The sequence below is a fragment of the Bombus terrestris genome, chromosome 4 (genome assembly GCF_910591885.1).
Source record: "Bombus terrestris chromosome 4, iyBomTerr1.2, whole genome shotgun sequence".
NCBI classification, from domain to species: domain Eukaryota; kingdom Metazoa; phylum Arthropoda; class Insecta; order Hymenoptera; family Apidae; genus Bombus; species Bombus terrestris.
This window is the reverse complement of record NC_063272.1, coordinates 15723650-15745535: the sequence shown is the minus strand read 5'-3', so window position 1 is coordinate 15745535 and position 21886 is coordinate 15723650.

Genomic DNA, 21886 nt, shown 5'->3' with positions numbered 1-21886 from the left:
TTAGAGTTTTCTATTGGAAGCGTTGAAGTATTTCAATGTTGGAATTACTTGCTGTTCCCCATAGTTGGATTCCGTAGGTAGTAAGATATTTAGAAGGTGAAATGTAACTCTAGTCGGGTTATATTCGGACGCGCAAGAAGCTAATAATTCAACGATATTTGATGAGAAAAAACTGATCGGTCAGCTGAAACGGGAAGTCGTCGATTACTCGACGATTATATTATCGAAACGAAGTAACCGTTAACCGGTGTAAGTTAGAACAAACTAATCTAATCGCTTTTGTAAGAATATAGAAAGGCTTGATCCTGATAGTATGTCTGCCACTTAAATGGAAAACTGGCGTAAAAAGTAGCGTGGATCTAATCCTTGGATCGGGATAAAGGCGAGTTAGTTGATCGTTACGTTTCATGACAGGGAATTATTAAGAAATCTCCGGAGAAAGGTAAGATTGTGGCAAAAACGAAATTACGCTGTTTCGTTTATCCGTGATCACATTACGGAGAGAAAACACGTGATAATGTCGCAAATTCTTCGCGATGATGTTGCCATCCGATAAGAAAAACTTGTCTTGGAAGACAGAAAGAGAGAAAGAAAGTTAAGCTTACTTTATTATCAGAAAATGTGTATCAATATTAAATATATATATCTTATTTCGTAATTGAAGTTCATACGCGTTCACGGTTTATTGATCTTCTAAATGTTGGTTATTACAGAAGAATTCTCTTTAAATTTTATTGCAAACGAGCAAAGAAATATTATAGGTTATTCAACTCGAAATGATAGATCTCTCAGTCGTGTAAAAAGGTTTGCAACATTTAGTGTTCGAATATAATACCAAACGTACGTCTGAACAGTAGAACATGATTAGCGATTTGTTTAAATCATTTTATTGTGAACTGTACCTGTAGGTATAATTGTAAATTATATCAGCAATTGTAAATTAACGTTTAGAAACTAAATTGATCATTCTCGCTTTTTGTAGATTCGTTAATCTCAGTAATCCATGTAATTGACATTTAACTTTTTAGAGAAAAGATTAAATAATGAAACTGCAATAGAAAATTCATTGGAAGGCAAAACTTCTGCCCAAAATTACGCAATCACGATAAAGGTGAAACATTGTGAAACGATTTTTATGGTCGTTGAAGCGTGCAATGAGTAGATATAAAACGTTGACGTAAAGATTGGCAACGAGGCCGGATGAAAATCGATTGCAGGTGCTCGAAACGGCGCGAAACCAAAGAATTATGTACGATCCACTGATTCTGCGTGACCGACAGGGCTTTCCAATTTCGACCACCTTTTCGTCGATCGGCTCTATAGAAGAGAAAGGTGATGCCTTTCTAAAATGTACGATCGATCGCCTCTGATGAAAATCGATCGCAAGAGACCGGAAGTGAAAATGCATTGCCACGATACTACCACGCAAACTTTTTTGCTTCGTGAACTGTGTTTTGTTACCTTTCTCCGTTAATTAGAGTGGTAGTGTATGATGGAGCGGAAACGGCGTCAATAAATGAATAAATTGCAATTAAGATAGCAAAAGGATGTATTAGAGAAAAAGGAGAGGCTAGGTAAAAGGAGAGATTATGGAAAGATAGTTAAAAAAATAAAAAAGCCTATCGAATGATGTGACAAGTTTATGGTGAAAGATGTGTGTCAAGGAATATCGTGACGGGAATGTATGTAGGAATGTGTGTAGAATAAAAGAAATTTATATCGGTTGAGACGTAATTTCGTAAAATTTTTATAGTATTTTTCTCGACTGTTCACTTTTCTGTTCTTTTTTATTTTCTTGCTTTTATTTCACTCTTAAGACATTATTTTATTTCAACGATCGATTCTCTTCAAAAATATTCAATAAAATCCTGAGTCTATTAATAATTTTTAAAATTCGAAAAGAACTGCTTCAATTCGGAAGATCCTAAGTTGAGAAATGATTCAGGAAATGGTTAATTTATTGATCCAGATCTTTGGAAGGATCATTGGACAGAGAAAGGCGATATCGACGAATCGATCGATCGAGGAAGAAAGAGAGTGCAACAGACTTTCTTTGGTTGCTTCGGTTTCAAGTAGCCATTTGTTTTAGTAGTATGTACTATGCTTTCTGGGTCGTGCCTCTCACTGGCCTATACTCACGCTCTTGGCAAAAGTGACTATTGAATTTGCAACCCACCACCTTGTACGGTGAATGGGCTATCGATTCCGGATCGAATTTGTTTCTGACCTCGGCAAGGATACCGGAGTCGAAGCCGAGTTAGACGCCCTTTTTAAAACACCTGCCTTCAAAATAATTTTATTAAGCGTTAGTTCTGAGAACCTTTGCACAATCCTGTTGACGATAAAATAAGAGTTCAAATATTCGATCTATCACTTTAATATATCAGTTCATTCTTAATCTTCTTCTAATTCTGTTCCTAATGAATTCAGGTTGTTTAGATTGCAAGTACTGTTTCATAAAATTGCAGTTGCGCACGGGAACTCGAAGAATTTGTCGAGAGGGAAACAAATTTAATTTGGTGTAGGAGTATTCTTATGATGCTTATTCAATGTCACAGTGTACATTTACTACTTTATGTTGGAATGATATCGATTAGATTATAATATTTGCAACTGGGTCATCCGCAAGAATTATATGTCGTTCGAAATTTATTATTAGAAGAACCAAATATAATTTTTCTTTCCAATCTGTTTCTCTTATTTTAATTCACGATATGAGATAGCACAACTGTAATGTATAACGTTATGACTAATGATACCGACATCGTATAATATCGTCATTGAGATCGTATTCATATAGTACAAATATTTCAGAAGCAATTACCTCGAGCTGCACGCCGAAGAGGTCTCGCGATCGACCAGGTCTTGAGGTTTCTAACTCCTGCATTTCGGCTTCTCTCTCTGCCAGTCCCATTTCTCCAAAATATCTGAAACATAGAAATCAAGAACAATTAAATTTACTCGCAGTCTCTTACTTTTCCGTCATACAAAATTCTAATTGAATTCGATTTAAAGTGTTACGTATATTCGTTGGCAGAAATAAAATCGTCGCTTTGTTCCTGTTCGTTGTTGTCTATGCAAAAGATATTCGCGATTATTCAAACTGATAACATATGCAAAAGACTTATTTATTTTATAAATATTAATGTTAACCACACAGAAACAAAGTTTATCGAATGAAAATGTAACAGTTTCTTTTACTTTTTATTTATCCTCTGCAATCTGTCTTACGGAGGACTATTCTCTCAAATTTTCCATTAATCGATATTCCGATAATCGATCGTCCCATTAATCAACGTTTTGCTAATCGAGATTCTATATGCAGAATATTAGAGGTAAATACGAAATCGTTGAAAGGTTATGATGTAAAAGGAATTGAAAGGTAACTTATTCTGATATATGTACGTGTACGTATACATTACGAAATGTATATTCAGTGGTAACTAAAAATATTACAAACTAAGAGCCCATACGTAGATTAAATCTACGCAGTCGTCGAAAGTGTGCATAACAGAACAGTAAGTCTGTACATAGTTTGGCGATCGATAGAGATCTATGTTGTTTCGCGAGATAGATCGAGATTCGGTTGATCTTTTGAAACTGGTGTTATATAGCAATGGAAGACAGGTTCTTCGGATTGATTATTTGTATAGAACGTATGACTTGTATTGGAGTTGGACAGGTTGCATATTTCGTATTATGCAACGTACATATTGTCCAAATTCCTGTAATTAAACGTAGCTTTTTATTGCAACGATTAAAATAAAAATTATAGTAAACTTCCTGTTATCATTGCATTGTTACAAACTACTGTATATGCACTGAAAAAAAATTGATTTACATAATGTTATAGAGTAGAGTGACTATGAGTTGTCTCAGTTTGCTCATAATTAATATGCATTCTATAAAATAACACATGCTTTAAAATAAATTTGTAAATAAATTGCTGCGTCTATATCATAGACGTGTATATAAAATATAGGACATTTAGATACGTTGTATAATTATAACTACTACTGTGGTTTTCCAAATGGTAGAAAAGTTAAATCGTCACCAGTACGACATCACTATCTTTAAAGTATTCGATTATATAAAGCGTTCCAGTCTTCGATAAAATTATAGACATTCTGAAAGTTATTCGTCGGAGGAATAATAATTGCTAACAGTCATCGATTATTGATACCCATTATTGATTCGTCGTGAACAAATATTAAACAGGAAAAATTCACAATATAAATGAGATACTAAAAGGAAAAAAGCTGTACAAGCTACAAAATATTTAATTGAACTTTAATAAAAATGATAAAATTGAATTTCGATAGAAAAATTTCTGTGTTTTCGAGTGCTCGAACACATCAAACATATAAACGGTGTTTGTATCATCGACACCAAATCCGATCGATAATAAAACTCATAAAACAACTAGAAGAGAGGCTGCGTAACGAGAGTCCGATCAGAGAGCGTGAGGTTAAGTGGTTAAGTGAAACACGCGCGAGTTTTGTACACATTGTTCGTCGAATGAGTGGCCATGAATCATACGAGACAACGAGAGAACAATCCCTCGATGCTCGCAGGTGCAATTAAACGTCTCTAAATGTTGCGTGCCAAGCACAGCAGCAAATCAACTTCCTTCTTCCTTCTCTTCCCCATCTCACTCGCTGTCTACCTCCGTTCGTTTCATTAGTTTTTTTTTTTTTTTTATTTCGTTACGGGGACTGTGCTTAATGCAATTAGAAGAAGATCGGCGCACGGCGAAACCCACGCGAAAACTCGTAACAATACAATGCGTCTCGCGGAAACAATGGACGCACTTGGAGCTTCTCGTACGCGCATCGACCTTAACGATACCGCCGACAGCGAGATTATTCGGTAATTATTCGTAATTAATTTCGCGGTGACGTTCGAACGGCTACGACTGCCCGGCATTGTCTGGTGGCTTTCACTGAATTATTTTAATTGCTTTAAAATCGATCGGATGTTCGGAGAAGGCATCGTGCAATTATGGAAATCGATGATCGCTCCTACAAGTAACATTGCGGATAGACCTTTAACGAGGGAACGAAGATTTATCGATACGTATATACATGTAAATATTGGCAACGTGGAAGCGATAGGTTGTTACATTAATTGTTTTCTTGGTTATTTTATTCTTTTATTAGTTGTTGATTTAACGAAATAATTATTAACAGAAGTTTACGTTTAATTAAATTATTCTCCGATGTATCGTAATTCTTTAGAAACTATACGGAGAAAAAGAATGTTTCGAGTAAGTAAATGTTAATAGGTTTGGTAAGAATTATCTTAAATTATATAGCAATATGATATTAAATGATTCCTGTAATTTCTTTATTGTGAAGAAGCAAGTTTTTCTAAATATCTGCAACGATAATTTATCACGTTATACGTGTATAGTTATAGATCGTTTATTTTTTTATAGTATAGGTAATAACAAATTTTTTTAAATAGATTATGGCCGTAGTAAACATATAGATAGTGGATTAGATATGAAATTTATTGTTTTTGTGTAATAAGAACGTATGAATATTTATTAGATGCAGAAAAAGATTTCACATTTTGTTTTACGATTTGAAGCAGTACGTCAGATCGAGATATCCTAGAGCTCTGTAGCGTGTTTATAGCGTCGGCATCAAATTTTTAAAATATCGTGTCGTTTGTCATTTTCTTCGCGATATTAACTCAGAAAAGCATCGTGAATACAATGGCAGTCGATAAAGTGCATATTCAACACTGCAATGCCCTTGCATTTTAATCTAATAGAAACTATGCCGAAGTTGTTGAAAGCATTCTTTTTTCTACTCTTGACGTAATATTGTACATGTATTTTATGGAAAAAATTTTCTTAGTACTATTTCCCTTGTAAACGCTTCAGTAACCGATATTCCGATCAATTGCTATATTGCGATCCCGATCTGCCATAAAAAACGAAATTACATGATATATCGTATGATAATTAATAGCTAATTTTATAGAATTAATTTTATACATATAATTAACTATCGTAAACTTTATTATACCCACGATAATTATGAACTGTTATACGACATTTCATGTAATTACGTAACTAACAGTATATAATTTGATACAAGAAAAGATGATCAGCAGAATAATCTTATAAATGCCTTCGTAAATTCTTTCACTTCGCGATGGCTTACTTCGCACCTTTTATATTTAACTTCGTCCGACGAAATCAAGGTGAATGACTCTATTCGATTTCGCAGTTTTAACGATTCTGTTTCGTGTAGCCAACATGAAAATGTCAAGCTGTCGCGTTAGAAAACCTTCACCGTGGTACTGCGTCAGCGATTGCGTTACGACCGGTAGATACCGGCAATTAGATTCTTTTTGCATGAAAGTTTCGTTGGCTATTTATCATTTCGCGTTCAATCATACTTACCGCGAAATACCGTGGAATTATAAGACTAGCTTTCCGCTTAATCGCTAGAGAACCATCTACCAACATTAGCCTTGCCCCTCATCTAACGCACGATCCGCTTATTATATTGAAATGATGCGCACCGCAGCTCGGTTTTCCACCTTTCCGACCAGCTTGCGTCTGACGAAACGTTATTTTGCAACGAGAACCAACGAAGTTTCATACAAGTCACCATCGAATATTTTGTAGAATTTATTCTCTTGGACAATTCGTATGTTTGAAAGTGAATCGGCGAGGAATAATGTTGCGAAACTTTGGCGCAGGATTTCGTAAAGGAAGCAACATCGCTTCCTGGACGCACCCTACTGTTACGAGATCGAAGAATGTTAAAGAAGTAGAACGTACGATGATTCAGATTCTGGCGTGTTTCAACTTAAACTTATCCTTTTACAATCGAATATTTTATAGGGAAAATTTTCCCTTTATTATTCATTGACGATGGAGTATATTTACTCTGCTGGTTTTGTAAAAAAGATTTGTTACGCTAAAATTAGAAGACCAGTTTTATCGAAAACAAATACATTTGTACTTTATTCAATTAATAACTTGTAAAAGGACAATAGCGTATTACATGTCGATGGATTGTTTAAATAATACGAATTCGAGAATTAAGGTATTAACGAGAAATAACACCTTAATGTAATAAATTGATTTTATTGGAGCTTGGACCCGTGATCAAATTAGTTTTGGAGTCATTTTGAATTTTTATTCGCTTCTCTATCTAAAGTTTGAGAATTACACGGAATTTACACGGAAATTAAAAAGATTAATCAGTAGTTAGTTAGGGCATTATATTCCTAAGCTTCTGAACTACTTGCGTTTGATTCGTTCGACCTTCGCTCTCTACGATTACTCATTCAAAACCTCGGAACACCTACTCGCGTATTTATCTTTATATTAATCTGCCAATCTACAAGTAAAATTTCTCTTAACATATTTACAACTTCATATATTCTATAGTAATACCAATATATTTTATGCCATTTTTTCATCCAGACAAATACACCTACATGGATATTTATTTATGAACGGATCAACAAATTTGTACGATAATCTTTTTTAAGCGATCTAAATTACGATATAGCAATAACGCAACCGAGAACAAAGCAGAAAATATGTATTTCGTTGCCACGTGTGAAATTTCACAAGCGTGTATAATTTTTCTGAATTAAATGAATAAACGCGAAGCGGTATTTATCGCGCATCCACTTAAACGTAACATGATTCTAACATGAGTCGTATTTTGTTAATTTTCGTTTCAACAGAAAATTCCATAAGCTTCAAACAGTAGCCATCAATTAGAAAAAAAAAACAATGATAAAAATGGTAAAATACCATAAAATGGTAAATGGTAAAACGTGAAAGTACGCTGTAAAATTGCACCAAACAAAGAGTTCCAGAAATACGAAAGAAATTATCACATCACTAACCACCATATCTATCAACAAACCTTAATCGTAAATCAGAAAATAACGACGGCAGAATAAAATGTAAATATCAGACAGACAATTCCAGAAACCAGAAAGTAACAGAATAAAGTACGAAAATACGCTTCGAAATGGCACCAAACGGAAAATTCCAGAAACGCAAGATGCTCTAGCTAGTGCATGGTGGAAGAAGCGTGGGTTACAGGCGGAAGTAAAGATGGTCCGGAGGTGGCAACGCTAACGGGATCACCGATACGGATCATTAGCGTCGACCGATGTACCTGCGAGCGTTCGACCGAACGCGACCACGAAATCGCTCGGGTCGTTCGGATCGCGACCAATCTTGAGATCAAGTTCGCTGCATCACGTTGCGGGAATTTTCGCGTTTCGTTTTCCATGCCGTGAGTCACTGTAACTGCTGTTGCGAGATCCAACCACCGAGTGGTTGCGACGGAATCGCAGCTGAGCGCGATTAAAACGATTTAACGAAATTACCGGAGACTTCCTCCCTATCTTCCTTCTTGTAGCTTTCTCGTCGTTTTCGTTCTCCTCGTTTCGTTTCCTATTGGTCCGTCTCATCTGAGATTTTCAAATGAAAATTCGCCACGTTAATCGACGTGATCGCTTTTCGTTTAAAAACCTTCTCCTTTCTTCTTGTTTGTCTAATTGAAAATGGCGATTAAGGATGAGTTTCGTGGGAATTCGAGGAACTGTTTCGGTTAAGTTATTTAATTGTAAAATAGTTGATATTGTTTTATATATTTTTATATATATTATATAGTAATGATAATTTAATCCTATTGATAGGAAAGAGGCAAAGATACTTTTAAGACGAAACTTCTCCAGATTGAAAGGAGTATTTGTTTAGGCAACTTACAATTAGGAATCTGATTCCTCTCGTCTCTGTAAATTTATCATTGCTAACTATGAAGATTAAAGTTGTCGCAATTAAAAAGAAGTTCATTCGCAAAAGGATCTGTTTCTTTATTGATAGATTTCCACTATTTCTGTTCAAACAAAACGATATAAGAATCGTGTATTTAATAAAATTCGAAGAATTCTTTTCAGAACCAATGGATTCGATCCAATGGATTGTTTCAATGATAAAGATTTATTTGCCGAAGATATTTTCCCGTTATTAAATAAATAAATAACCTCTGCAATATTTCTGCCAAAATGGATCCAGTATTAAATTATTTTAGCTTCATAATCAATTAATAAATAAGTAAGTATTCTCTCCAACATCTTACCAAGAAAATACAAATGTCATATATTTTAAAGGATTCCAAAAATACTTTCGAGCGCATCAATCGGATATTAATCGACGGAGTTTTAGGAAAAATCCATTGCAGAAATACATTGCAAAAGAACGTGTTCTCCAACAATGTTGCAAGTATTCTCGTTTAATCCACCATACTTAACCCAAACCACCAACTATCCTCCGTATTGTTAAATATCTTGTATCTCGAATAACCAATTTCAACCATTATTTCGCCACTTCGATATTCTTCGCACCTTTTACAAACTCGATACTCCTATTTCCAACACCCCATCAACGATACCTGAAATATTAACAAATCGACAGAAAAATCCAACGCTCTCGGAGAATCAATCCCTCCACACCATCAATCAAACTCACATCAGAATCATTCAGGGCACACCCACTCAACACGCGATTCGTCACGCGTTCGTTTCTCCGCCAGAAGTGCGCAAAAGGGGTTGAGACCGATGTTGACGCGTGAATTCAAAACACGCGTTGCCACGACGCTCCGGAAGCGAACAGGCCTGGTTATCGATTACAGGAAAAATTCTTTGTCATCAACGGCCACTTGTACATATAAGGTGTCTCATGAAAATAAAAACCGAATAAATCCACCAATATGTCTGACAGAACATTCCGAATCTGAATGAAAGACCATGTGTGCCTATCGCAAACCAAACTGAGCAACTCTACATTCCGGAAGTTTGTCAATTTTGTTATCTGAAGATGTGATTAGTTTTGAACTTTTTAAGAAAACAAATTATTTATTTTCGTAAGTTTATTTCTTGGAACGGATTGACATAAGCGTGCGTGAATTTCACGGAAATTCATAAAAATGATTTACCTTCGATACATCTTTTTTCGTTTTTCCATTTATGCTTTGCAGTTGATCGATATAGCTTCTGATTCGTTCGCTTTCGAGATAATTTTTGTTTACTTTGCTCAAACGAACAGTCGTTTTTCTTTTCTCCTAGGACACGTTGTACATGCGTCTAATATGAGAACGTCGATGTGCGCCTTTCCTTATCATGACCACGTGTCAAACTGTACGCGGGTGGCAGTGGACAAAGTCAACGTTAGTTAGTCGAACATCGATCGTCGGAGCTGTCCTTTCTCCCAACGAAGATAATAATTAAAGTTCCAACGTCGGTGGCGTTTTGAACGGTTCCCCCCTCATCCCCGTTCCTGTCGTGTAAACAGGCCACGTACTACGCGTTTCAAGCCGCCCACGATGGATAAATAATAAGCAGCAATAACAACCTGCCAGGTAGTACGCGGCTTGCGCGTTATTACGTGCTGCTTTTATCTACCAGCGGGATCTCCAAGAGCTGTATCGCGCCACCCCCCTTTCGTTTCGCTCACTTATCAACTTTTACCACGTGGAGACCCAGCCAGAACATCGCTGTTTGGTTTACGACCGAGATTTCAGGAGACGCTTTTCGTTTTTAATCCTGCTATGATTCTTTTCATCTTTCTTCCTTTCTTTGCCGTGTAATTGAGCTCGAGCTTTATTAACCCTTTGAAAGAAAGAGCAACTTTACTTATAAATGCGTTGCATTATTGGCAAGATTTTAGCAGTAGCGATTACTTCGAACTTTCCTAAGGTAGCTAAATTCTGAATAACAGTTAGGAAAAATTACAAATTCGAGAGTAGAGGATTTTGAGAAAAATGATACTTAAATAATAATTACAAATAATTCGAGACCATAACAGCTTTAAATATAATTCTACATTCACGACATACACAAATAATTAACGAAACTTGGATCAGGATAAGAAATTTATATGTTCATCGACTCTGTAAAGGTATACCGCATATAGTTGCTATAATTCAATTATATATTCAAACATAACATAGCGACATAGTATGTACACTTGATTAAACATTCTAAAATTAAAATAGCATATTTAATTCCAACACTCGATAAAATAGGTGCCACGGCTAAAACTCGTTAGTTGAATAATTCCAATATTACGTCAGCATCATGGTCCACTTCGATTTCCCTGTCAAGCGACAAAAATGTTTCCATTTCCGACAAACGAGCACGCGCTCGCGAAAATTCCTGAAAACTTGAAAATCTTGATTCGAATCTACTACTATCGATCGCATAATACACCGAATTTACAAGTGGCTGGTCGGGGCCGCGAGGTCGAGCTATCGCGATCGGTTGTCAGCGCGAAATTTCAGACGAAATGTAGGAAGGTTAGTAGTAACAGCAAGGAATATTTATTCCAAGAATTACGGGAGCTGTATTAGCGTGCACTCGTCCAGACAGGTTCCACGAAGGTGCATAGGCGGCTCTTATGCACGCGATGCAGTTCGTTACGTTAAAGCGGAGCATGTAAATGAGTCTACACGAGCTCTCCTCTTTTTTTTTTTTCTTTTTTTTTTTGCGAACAGGTAGTCTACGAAGGGAAAAAGCAATCGGAATGCGCGTATATTTTTTGTCTAATTAACTTTATACGATGCTACCGGTGTTGTACCTCGAAATTAACCTCGAGAGAGAAAAATAACGAGGTTTTCAGAAGGGATCACCATTTCCAGTAAATTATTTGAATGTTTAGGCTGTATTTGTCAAGGGTTTCATTAATAGCGAGGAATTCTTATTATAACACTGGTCTTGTAATTTCTGGAATCGAGGAAAAAAAGGAAGAGAAGGAAGGTAAAACTCATAGAAATTTCTGTTTAAATAAAATTTGGTATCTGCTCTATTTTATAGAATGAAATTTGATATTAATAGCTATTGGCAAAATTAATTAGTTATTTCTGTATGGGATACGATCAGAAGATACACGTAACGTTCAAAGATACAAAATATTGAAATTAAAATACTTGTTATAATATTCGATAGGTGAGGAAAATTTTCCATTTAGGTTCCATTCTTTTAGCTATGTTTATAAAAATATGAAATTACGTAAATATGTGTAATTTAATCGCCATATGAGGGAAAGCTTTTAAATTAGATAATCGAAACACGCGTAGCTGATAAAACTTTTGCATTTAATAAAAATGTAAGTTTACAGTCTTCTTGCAATTGCTGGCTAACTTTCTACTTATCTTCGCTGTTTTCTTTTTTAGTTAGCGATTGGTAAACGTGAACACGTTTTCACTATTGTCCTTCTGCACGTCAACGTGTCTCACAATTCTTACGTTTAAAGATATACAAGAAATCATAGTATTGCAACACGTCTCTGTTCGTCGGGTTTCCTCCGCTTTTATTGCTGAAGCTAGTTAAACAAATCGACATACACAACAATTTCAGTACACGCCTGCAATTTCTTTTCATTTCTTTTAATCAAACTTAGTGTTTGATCACTATGATAGAATAAAGAGCGTAATTGTAAGAAATCGTAAAACCTTCACCTATGCTTCTTATTCGCAAATTCTCAAATTGCACTTGTACGACGTCGACTAATTAATCCAACGAATTATCAGTGACCGACAAGAGATTCGATCGATCGGTGCTCCTCGAAAGACTCGACGCTACTCAGCAATGCTCGAGGATGACTCATCCGCTTGAACTCACACGAAATGACTTCCTCTCGTATATACCTGGCGGCGTTCCGTTTCGACGCGGAGGATCACTGAATCGCGGCGCGGAATCGCGATTCGCTCGCGTGGCGAAACACGTCCCGACTGTTTCCAATCGACTGGACTACCGAGTGGAAATTAACACGAAATTCGATTTGTTACGGGCTTGGTAATCCGGCGTGGTTTCTGCACACCGGAAATCGTGCGCGGCTTATCGAGCTCTGATGGACATATCACCTCGAAGGCAAGTAATTAGAAGATTATTACGCGTTATTAAGCGTAATTCTTACGAGATGAAGACGCGCAAGGAAGTTGAAAAAGCGATGTTGCGAGAGTGCCGGAGAAATCGAGAAACACGAGAACGCATGTTTTGCTTTTTCTTGCCTGTAGTTTTATAAGCTTTTCAGCATCGAGTAATTTGATATCGATCATTGATAAGTGTCAACCGTGGTTGATATTTAATTTTTAATTTTCGTTCATTTCTCATTTCCCTAATTTACCGTTGTCCTTGATGTCGGACCGATATAATGGTAAAGAATCAATATAATCAGGAGATAAATAATTGAACTGCAAATTTTTTTATTAGGAATAAATAAAAGATGGAATATATATTTTTGTGTAGTTAGGTATGAGATTCTTTGAAAATTTTTCGTACGTTGAATTGCAGCATTGGAATTCTGATAGAAATCAGTTGATTTCTTTTTCCAGTTTTAAATTGGAATAATTCATTTACAGACACATTAAATCATATCTACAGAAACGTGTTAATGTTAATGCATTAACTTTAGGCGGGGGATTAAGCTATAGTTACTTGTCTTTCATTTATGTAAGTTTATACTGAATGAAATTAAAAAAAATACGGTCATTGAAATTCCTGTTCCAATTTGATAAGGATCGGTTAAAATTATTAGCAATAGAATACAGGAACAACATATAAGGAGCGTAAAAAATAGCGCAGATATCTTTATCGTAACGTCGTTATATCGTACATAACTCATAAAAGAAATCTGTTTTATATCAACTTTTAACAACAATATTAATTTAAACTCGATATACTAGTTGAATAATATCAAGTTTATGTTCATAATCGAATGGTCAAATTTTTATACCTTGATTTTTATGATATTCGTTGTCGTTATATCCACTGAGAATTTTTATTCGTTTATAAGAGATTTAAAAATGGTGAAAATTTAACTCAACTTTTACGTATGGCAATTTTCATGATCTCTATTGGCATTATAACCGGACCACAGATTTGTACGCGTTTATACAAAATGTACAAGCGTAAAAGTTCATAAAATGTATTATTTATTGCAAAGAGAAAAAGGATCGAATCGTACATTAACACAACTGTAAAAAATGAATTTTTGATGTAACACTAAAAGAACCATAAATTATAGATCGTACCAAATAAAAAATGAGAAAATCATCGGTTTAATCAACCCTGACATACATTTGAAGGAATGCGTTTCCCTACTAGTGAAAACGAAAGATCGTTCCGCTTGAAGATGACGGTCAACGAACGAACGATGCACGCTGAGTGCAAAATAAGAGGGAAACGACAGAATTGTCCGACTTCTCCGAACGAGTCGAGTCCATTTGTGTGTCGTCGGGCTCGATTCCACTGCGCCAGATACCTAATCCTCTCGCCTCGTTGCCTTTGGTTCACGGATCAGATTCCATCGAACAGCATTTGCATGTTTCCTAGTTCCGTGTTCGACACAGTGTATCGTTTGCATGCTCGTTTCATTTTCTTTTCGAACGCAATCAGGTTCTCACAGTGAAATTTATACGAATCAAATAGTGGTTGATGCTTGTTTTATAAAAAACTGGAATAATATCAAAGATATAATTTAATTCAAGATATACATTAGCTATGTGCTTCGTAGAAATCATTTTTAGTAATCTTGAGTTATAACAGGTTCCGGTATGAACTAAAACAGCTAGATATCTAAGTCCCCTGAAATATTTATATAAATATATATTTCGCTAATTATACGATTAGCGTTTCTACGTTGACGTTACATTGACTTTCTAAACACATTACAGTATTGGAAATCGACACGAAGAGTTGTAAATATAAAACATTGATAAATATTCTAGAATTTTTCTGGATCTTTTAAAATCCCAAAAGAAGGAAAATTAAGCTTGAACATACATAATCACCTTGTCTATCAACCCCATAACCTACGATTTACGTTCGAGAATTTTGGGCCGAAAACGTAAAGAAGTTCGCGCAGCATTCGAGCCATTCGCACGACTTGTGTAGTACGTACTACGGGCTATGCCCGTAGTTGTAGGTTAAGGGGTTAAGGATTAATCTATCTAATAGATCTGGTAAATCTGGTATATGATACTTTAATCACCAACGTGTTTGTTCTAATTTGAATTAACTAATCCCAAAATAGCGATATAAAAGCACGCATCAACCTGAAATAAAAATATAATCGTCCTATTAAACAAACAGTGTCACTTCCTAAACACATACCAATAATCTTCTTTTTTCTTCGCTCGGTGTTATCATAAAAATATTGACAAATTAGAAACGATAAAAGCGACTCGACTATGACACGCGTTCGCGTCTGCAAAGAAGGAGACTCAAATCCCACTCCGGATCCGCGATACTCCGCGAGAACACTGTGCAAACATTTTTCACCGCGAAACGACTTCCGGCGTGCTGGTTCGCCGAACGGAACGAGCTATTATGGCGACCGATGAACTTCGAAAGTGCAACGAATGTTCGCCGTAAACTCCGTCGCCTTTATCACGGTCTGCGTATCGTAGCGCTCTGTGTCTAACACTGTTGCTTTTGTTCGTAATTAAGAGTAATTAGACGTGCCACCGATGTAACTTGCTAGGTGCGAGCGTATAATTACTTGTAAAAAGGCGGATGAAATTGCCGCAGCTTAATAAAGCATGTCATTATCTTTGTCTTTCTCCTTTTCTCTATCTTGCCCCGTCTTTTGACCGTTCTCTCGACACTTTTTCTCGCATGTGCGCTCTTTTATTTCCGCCAGAGATGTGAGACGAGCGTGCAGAATCGTGGCGCCTTTACGGCCGTACCCCCTTTGAACGATTCCTTTTTGCCATTTTTTTTTTTTTTTTTCGTCTTTTAGCCTTTTCTGCTGTTCTTTCCATCCGTTTCTCTTTTAAAATTTTGATGGGACAATTGTTCGATCTAATTCGATTATCAGCGTATTTGTTGTTGAACATTTTAAAAGAAATTGCACATTAGAAAAATGTAAGCTTCTGCATAGGCATAAGAATTAGCGGTGTTTTTCTCTTACTCCGTCTTACTCCGTGATAGTGATGAAAAATACTCTTTTTGATATAAGATGTTTTACAATAAAAAGAACAATCAGGAATATGAAATTAAATTATGCGTGTAAGATGTTTTAAAGATGTTAAATAAAATAAGGAGGATTGTACAAAGTACCGGGTAATTAATCTGTATGCGAATATTTTATCGTAAATGTTCATTAATTCGCATTCGTAATATCTTCGCATGCTCTTCTGTTCCTCTTCTCCTTCTTCTTCTCTTTCTACAATTAGCAACTTCACTTGTTAGCTGCTTCCTTTGTTTTCCTCTGAACTCAATCACCAGTGTGAAGAAAAAATGCAAGGCCATTAATAATATCCTGATACGACCTCAAGATTGCACTAAAATTAGTTGTAGAAAGGAAACACGATATCAAAAGTGAAAATTTATAAATATTAAGTATTTCGTTATGTTACCTTAAAGTCAAATTTATTACCACAAGAACGATGAATTAAGAAATTTCGCCATAGGCTTGGAATTAAAAGCTCGATACGTTATATAGTAAAATTAAAGAAAATTTTAACGCTAGAGACGCTTGATTTATACCTTGCGTTTCTATCTATGAAAACTTTGCACATAAATTAATTCACCAGAAGCTTTTGATTTTAAAGTGACACACGATGCTCATAACTCATCCTTCATAAAGATTCAGATATCGTAGCCACTATAAATCTTTATCATTTCTGCTTGAATACTAAATTATTTCTCTGGTATGACAGAACAAAGCACAGACTGCTTGCACAATAAATCTTTTCCTCTGAAAATACATGACCAAAAATTCTATTTAAATCTAATGGTAATCCTTTTATTTACATGGAACAGTTTATCATAAATATATGCCGAGTGACCCACAAAGAAACCTTCGGTTCTACATATTTTTAACTACATACTACTTAACACGTTCTGTATTTCCATATTCAAATGCAATTATCTCGATAGAACCATTATACACGCATATATGTAGCAACGATCTTTCCCACCACAGTGTCCGAGTATGATAAGCATCGCAATAAATTTGCATAAAAATCCCTAGTTTAACAACAGCTAATTATTAACTCCAAATCTACCTATGCTTCCTTTAAATTTCTTTCTATTACAGTGAACGGTCAATTCCGAGAATTCGGCCGCTTATTCCGACAAATTTTTGTGAAAGCACTTAAGCTACCGAATTGCAGCGCGCGAGCGATGCCGAGTGCATGAACCCTTGTTGTCAACGAGCCGTACGAGACCAGCTTCTGGCTGAGCAAACAAAAACTGCATAACTGTGCAGCGCACGTGCCGGTTGAGAAGTACGATTAACATGACCGGTAACGGCAAGTGGGTCACGACTACGCTTGGATAAAGCCGACCGATCAAGAACACTGGCCGATCCGTGACCTAGACGCCTCGACATTAACCCGCCACGGTCTATTCTTTTCCAATGTGATCCTTTCGTGATCGCCGCGCGATTGACGCACGATTATGGACATCGAAAGTCCTACGATGATGACATCGTTGAGGATGATAGTAATTACAGAGGCACAGAAACGGATCCTTCTTGGAGAAAATCGTTTGTATTGGTTTCGGTATATGGTATAGAACGAGTGGACGTAGAAGGTGCAACGACTTAGAATCGTGTTACGTCGAATTTATTTTGATGAAACTTTCTGATTTATCCTTTTGTATGATTTAATTGAGATTAATTTGTCATTGTATACTTTGTATATCTTACAGGTGGAGCCTGTTTGTGAGTAATCGTTTGAAATGTTAGGTGTCTGAAAAAATGTTTAGGTCTTTACGTAGCTTGTGCAATGAATTTATTAAATCATTGAGTTTAAGAGCATAAAGTCTGTGAAAAATGGTGATGTTGCTCGGGTTGTTCGTAAATTATGTGTTTCAGCTCAATAAAATCAATAATTCAATTAGAATGCATCAAATAATGTGCACAGCCGTATTAGAGAAACAGTAAGAAGATGGTGAAATATTTACAAATAATTTCAACATAAAACGACGCGTTTCAACAAAATTCTTTCTGAAAATTATTAAAAATTGGATTTGATTTTTTGTAACGCGAACAGTCACGAACATTGAAATGTTTTATCTATCATGTTATGGAAAAAGATCTCCGTCAGATAACATCGTAATCCTGGCACAGAGGGAATGCAACGTAACATTCGTAATGCTTGCATAATCCAAGAGCACGCGATCGTCCATAAATCGCTCAATCTTTCTGTTCGAGATATTATTTATGGCCAGAGTTGTATTTTCACCGCTTACACCCACGGAGGTTTAGCTGTCAATCCTTTACGTGAGATTACGACGAGCTGTCGCGACGATACGTCGCACGGTAGTTCAGAATAAAAGAAAGTATTTTTTTGATTATTAAATAAACATATATTTTTCATTATAATTCGTCATCGTTACGTCGTACAATGGACCAGAAGAAAAAAGTTATTTTTTAGACAGAGTTTTTTATTATAATTCTATCGTCGAACCATAGAATTGCTGAGTATAAAAAATAATAATTTTGTTTAGTGTTGAGTAAAAATTTTCATAGCAATTCTACTATTACATCGCACAGTATTTCGGAAAGTTGCTTCCTTTTTTCTTAATCTTAAGTAAATAGATGTTTTTCTAAATTTCCCTAAATTATGTATGAAGTTATTCAATTTATTGTTTAATACTTTATTATTATATATTAATAAAAAATAATTATCTCCGTACCAAGTAATAAAATCTGAATCACTATGCGTCGACTAATGGGGAAAAAATTAAAGGAGTGGCCAAATCGGAACGATCTATGGTCGATCATGACGAAACGATTTTATTTCACGCTATATATTATTATTTGCTGTTTAGTAGATACAATGAAAAGTTCAGTCGTAAATTCGAATCGTGGAAGGAGCATGGAATTGATAGGTTAGTGGGAAATTGTAGAGTAATTTATGGTGTGAAGCATAAAACGTAACAGGTGTTCTCTATGAAATAACCCGTTTGCGTGGTAGTGAAATGATTTCTGTAGATTGCCGTAGGTGTTGCGGAGGCTTTAGTTCAAATGATTGCTAGATGCTTTTTGCAAATGTGTATACCTATAAATACTGTAAATTAAAAAATCGTGTGAGAAACAGAGCTATGGTCTGGAACGTTTTGTAAGCGAGGAATTTTGGTTTTTAATAAAGTTACGCTTTTCGTATGTGAGCTGTACAGAATCCTAATTAATTTTGATCCCTGAAAATTTGTTGATTCTGATTCTCTAACTCTTTTTTCTGATTAGCATCGTTAAAATCGATAATTCGGTTTGTCAATTTATACAGCGTTTGAAAACTTTCAAAAATAATCATTGAATTATTGTAGACGCTAGTCTAAAATAATACCAAACTATCGATACCAATATTCGAGCATAAAAGAATACGTTGATCGTATAATTAATCTATGTATGTGAATTTTTGCATGTTATGCGCATTCTGTAAATCTTCGCACCTGTTAATTAGACTCGTAAACATCCGCAAGTCCACTACTAACAAATTCGTTTGGGTAAGAAGTTCTTCTAGAATCGGAATTAATTGTACAAAGAAATACTTTGACTTATAGAAGGACCTAACTAGTAATCTTTTTAAGACTTGGATATAAATACTATGACAAGTTGTAATTAAAAGTGCATTAAAACTTCCTCGACGCGCTCACATTTCTCAGAACTTGTTATATTAAGAATAAAAAGGAACTTTAATTCAGAAAGCAATAAAACTGAACACGGAAGGGTAAATAAATGTCATTAAGAAGAAGTAACTAGGAAATGAGGTAATGCAGGGGCAGTGACGGTGAAAGGGAAGAAAATGAAGATTAAAAGTCACGTCATATCGCTGGTTCTCCATAATGGCGGTTACACAGTGAGCAACCTCGGTCTTTCTGCCGTCTTGTTTCGTTAGTTTGGTACGGGCCGTGGATTGGCCCGTCATTTAAATGCCAACGTACCCTCGAGACTGCCACGAACAGCTCTGAAAACAGCTCCGGTTCAGCGATAGGGGAAAGAATGGATAGAAAGGGTAGCTGCTGACAATTCGTCGAAATGCCAGTATCTCGATTCATCAACGCCCACTCTCTTATCCGACACATTTCTTCGTCAACATTTGTAGTAGATCAAAATGCTGAAGATTCACTGTTCGATATATTTTCTAATTTGTAGAGTTAAATTCCTTTATTAACAGATATTAATTGTATTCCTTTATCAATGCTTACTAATTTTATTAATTTATGTTTCTTTTATTAGAACTTTATTAACGGAGTACTTTTACTACGAACAACCATTTTTTTGTTCAAGATGAGTGTATCTTTTAAATTAATCAAAATATCGATAACAAAGTGTCAGGATATAATTAAAGCACCTTTGATTAATATTTCATTGTTGGCATGGCCTGTTTCGTTGTTATAGCGTCAATAGATCTTTGTCGATAGAACGCTTTATTTCTTTTTATTTCGAATAAAGGATAAACGATTCTTCGGCAAAAAGCAATGCTATGTAATATAAAAAATTGTTTTCTCCGTGACAGCGTAGACAGTTTTAGCAAAAAATGAAGTAGGTACCATTTTCCGGTAAGCCATGCGGAATATAACTTGTCAAGTGAAGAGAACTCGTTGCCAATTTTTAGAGCATAAATCTTGCTGAAAGATGCCGGTAAACTTGCATGATTTTATTCCGCGATATTGCGTCTGCTGGTTAAAAAGTATACCGCGAGTACCTGTTCGAATTTTCACTGGATGCAAGCTACATTGGCCAGGCAGCGAGCCAAACTTTTAAATCTTCAATGAATCACTTTCTGACAATAATACGAGCAGCAAGATGATAGAAAACGGACAATAAGAATTTCACAGCAGCTTAGGAAATAAGATACGTCTTCATAAGTCATCCGGGATTCATAATTCCGTCAAAGTGTCAGCAACGCGAAAAAATTCAGTATTAGTTAAATATTTTACGTCATTCTCGACAATATATAATTTATTCCTAGTTCTTAGCAAAATATTTACAGACTATAATTTTTAAGTATAATTTAAAGATAGATATTCGTTGTTAAATAGTTATATAAGAAATTAAAAGTTCAATACCTCAGAGAATCAGAGTCCTATTTCTTTTAAAGTTGTATTACATTACGAACGATTCTTACATATCAGAATTATACTAAATAATTCCTTTAAAAAAAGCAGTATTAATTGTTAACTATTTCCCTACTAATTTCTAAAGTTCTTCTTTGATTAGTCATTCGTAATTATTCGAATAATGGCTTTTTTCTCTCCAAAAAACTATAGTTACAACTTTTCGTGTGATCTTACGAGTCACGTGTAGTATTAAGTCAGAGTATTTGAAAAAAAGAAGAAGTAATTTGTAAAAAAGAAGTCATTCATTACGAGGAACATATTACATGTTATCTTCGTTTGTAAAATTTATTACAAAAAATAATCAGTTTTAAGGCGCGATAAGATATAATAGTAACATTAAAATCATACATTGCATTGTTCTCTTCGAAATGAACTACATAGTAAGCGTTATTACTTATACAAATAAGACCTGTGCTTTTTAAAAATTAATACATAGACCATGCGTAATAACGTAATAGAAAACAAAATTACAATGCGACGGTATAAAAATTATACACATCCCACATAATAGATTGACTCGTTGTAATTAAATTTGTAGCTACAATATCAAAATACTCCCATTCGCGTGTCTAAGAGGCAAGTATGTATCTACATTTGCCAGAAAAATGTCCGGTAAAACGAAGCTAAAGCCAGTAACGCCGAATTTATGAAGGAGAATATACATTTTTCTCGAATCCAAGATAAGCTTCGACTTCGAATCACGTATCCCTCGCAGATGACCAATATCTGTGAGTTTCAACATTGCCATCCGAGCAAACCAAAA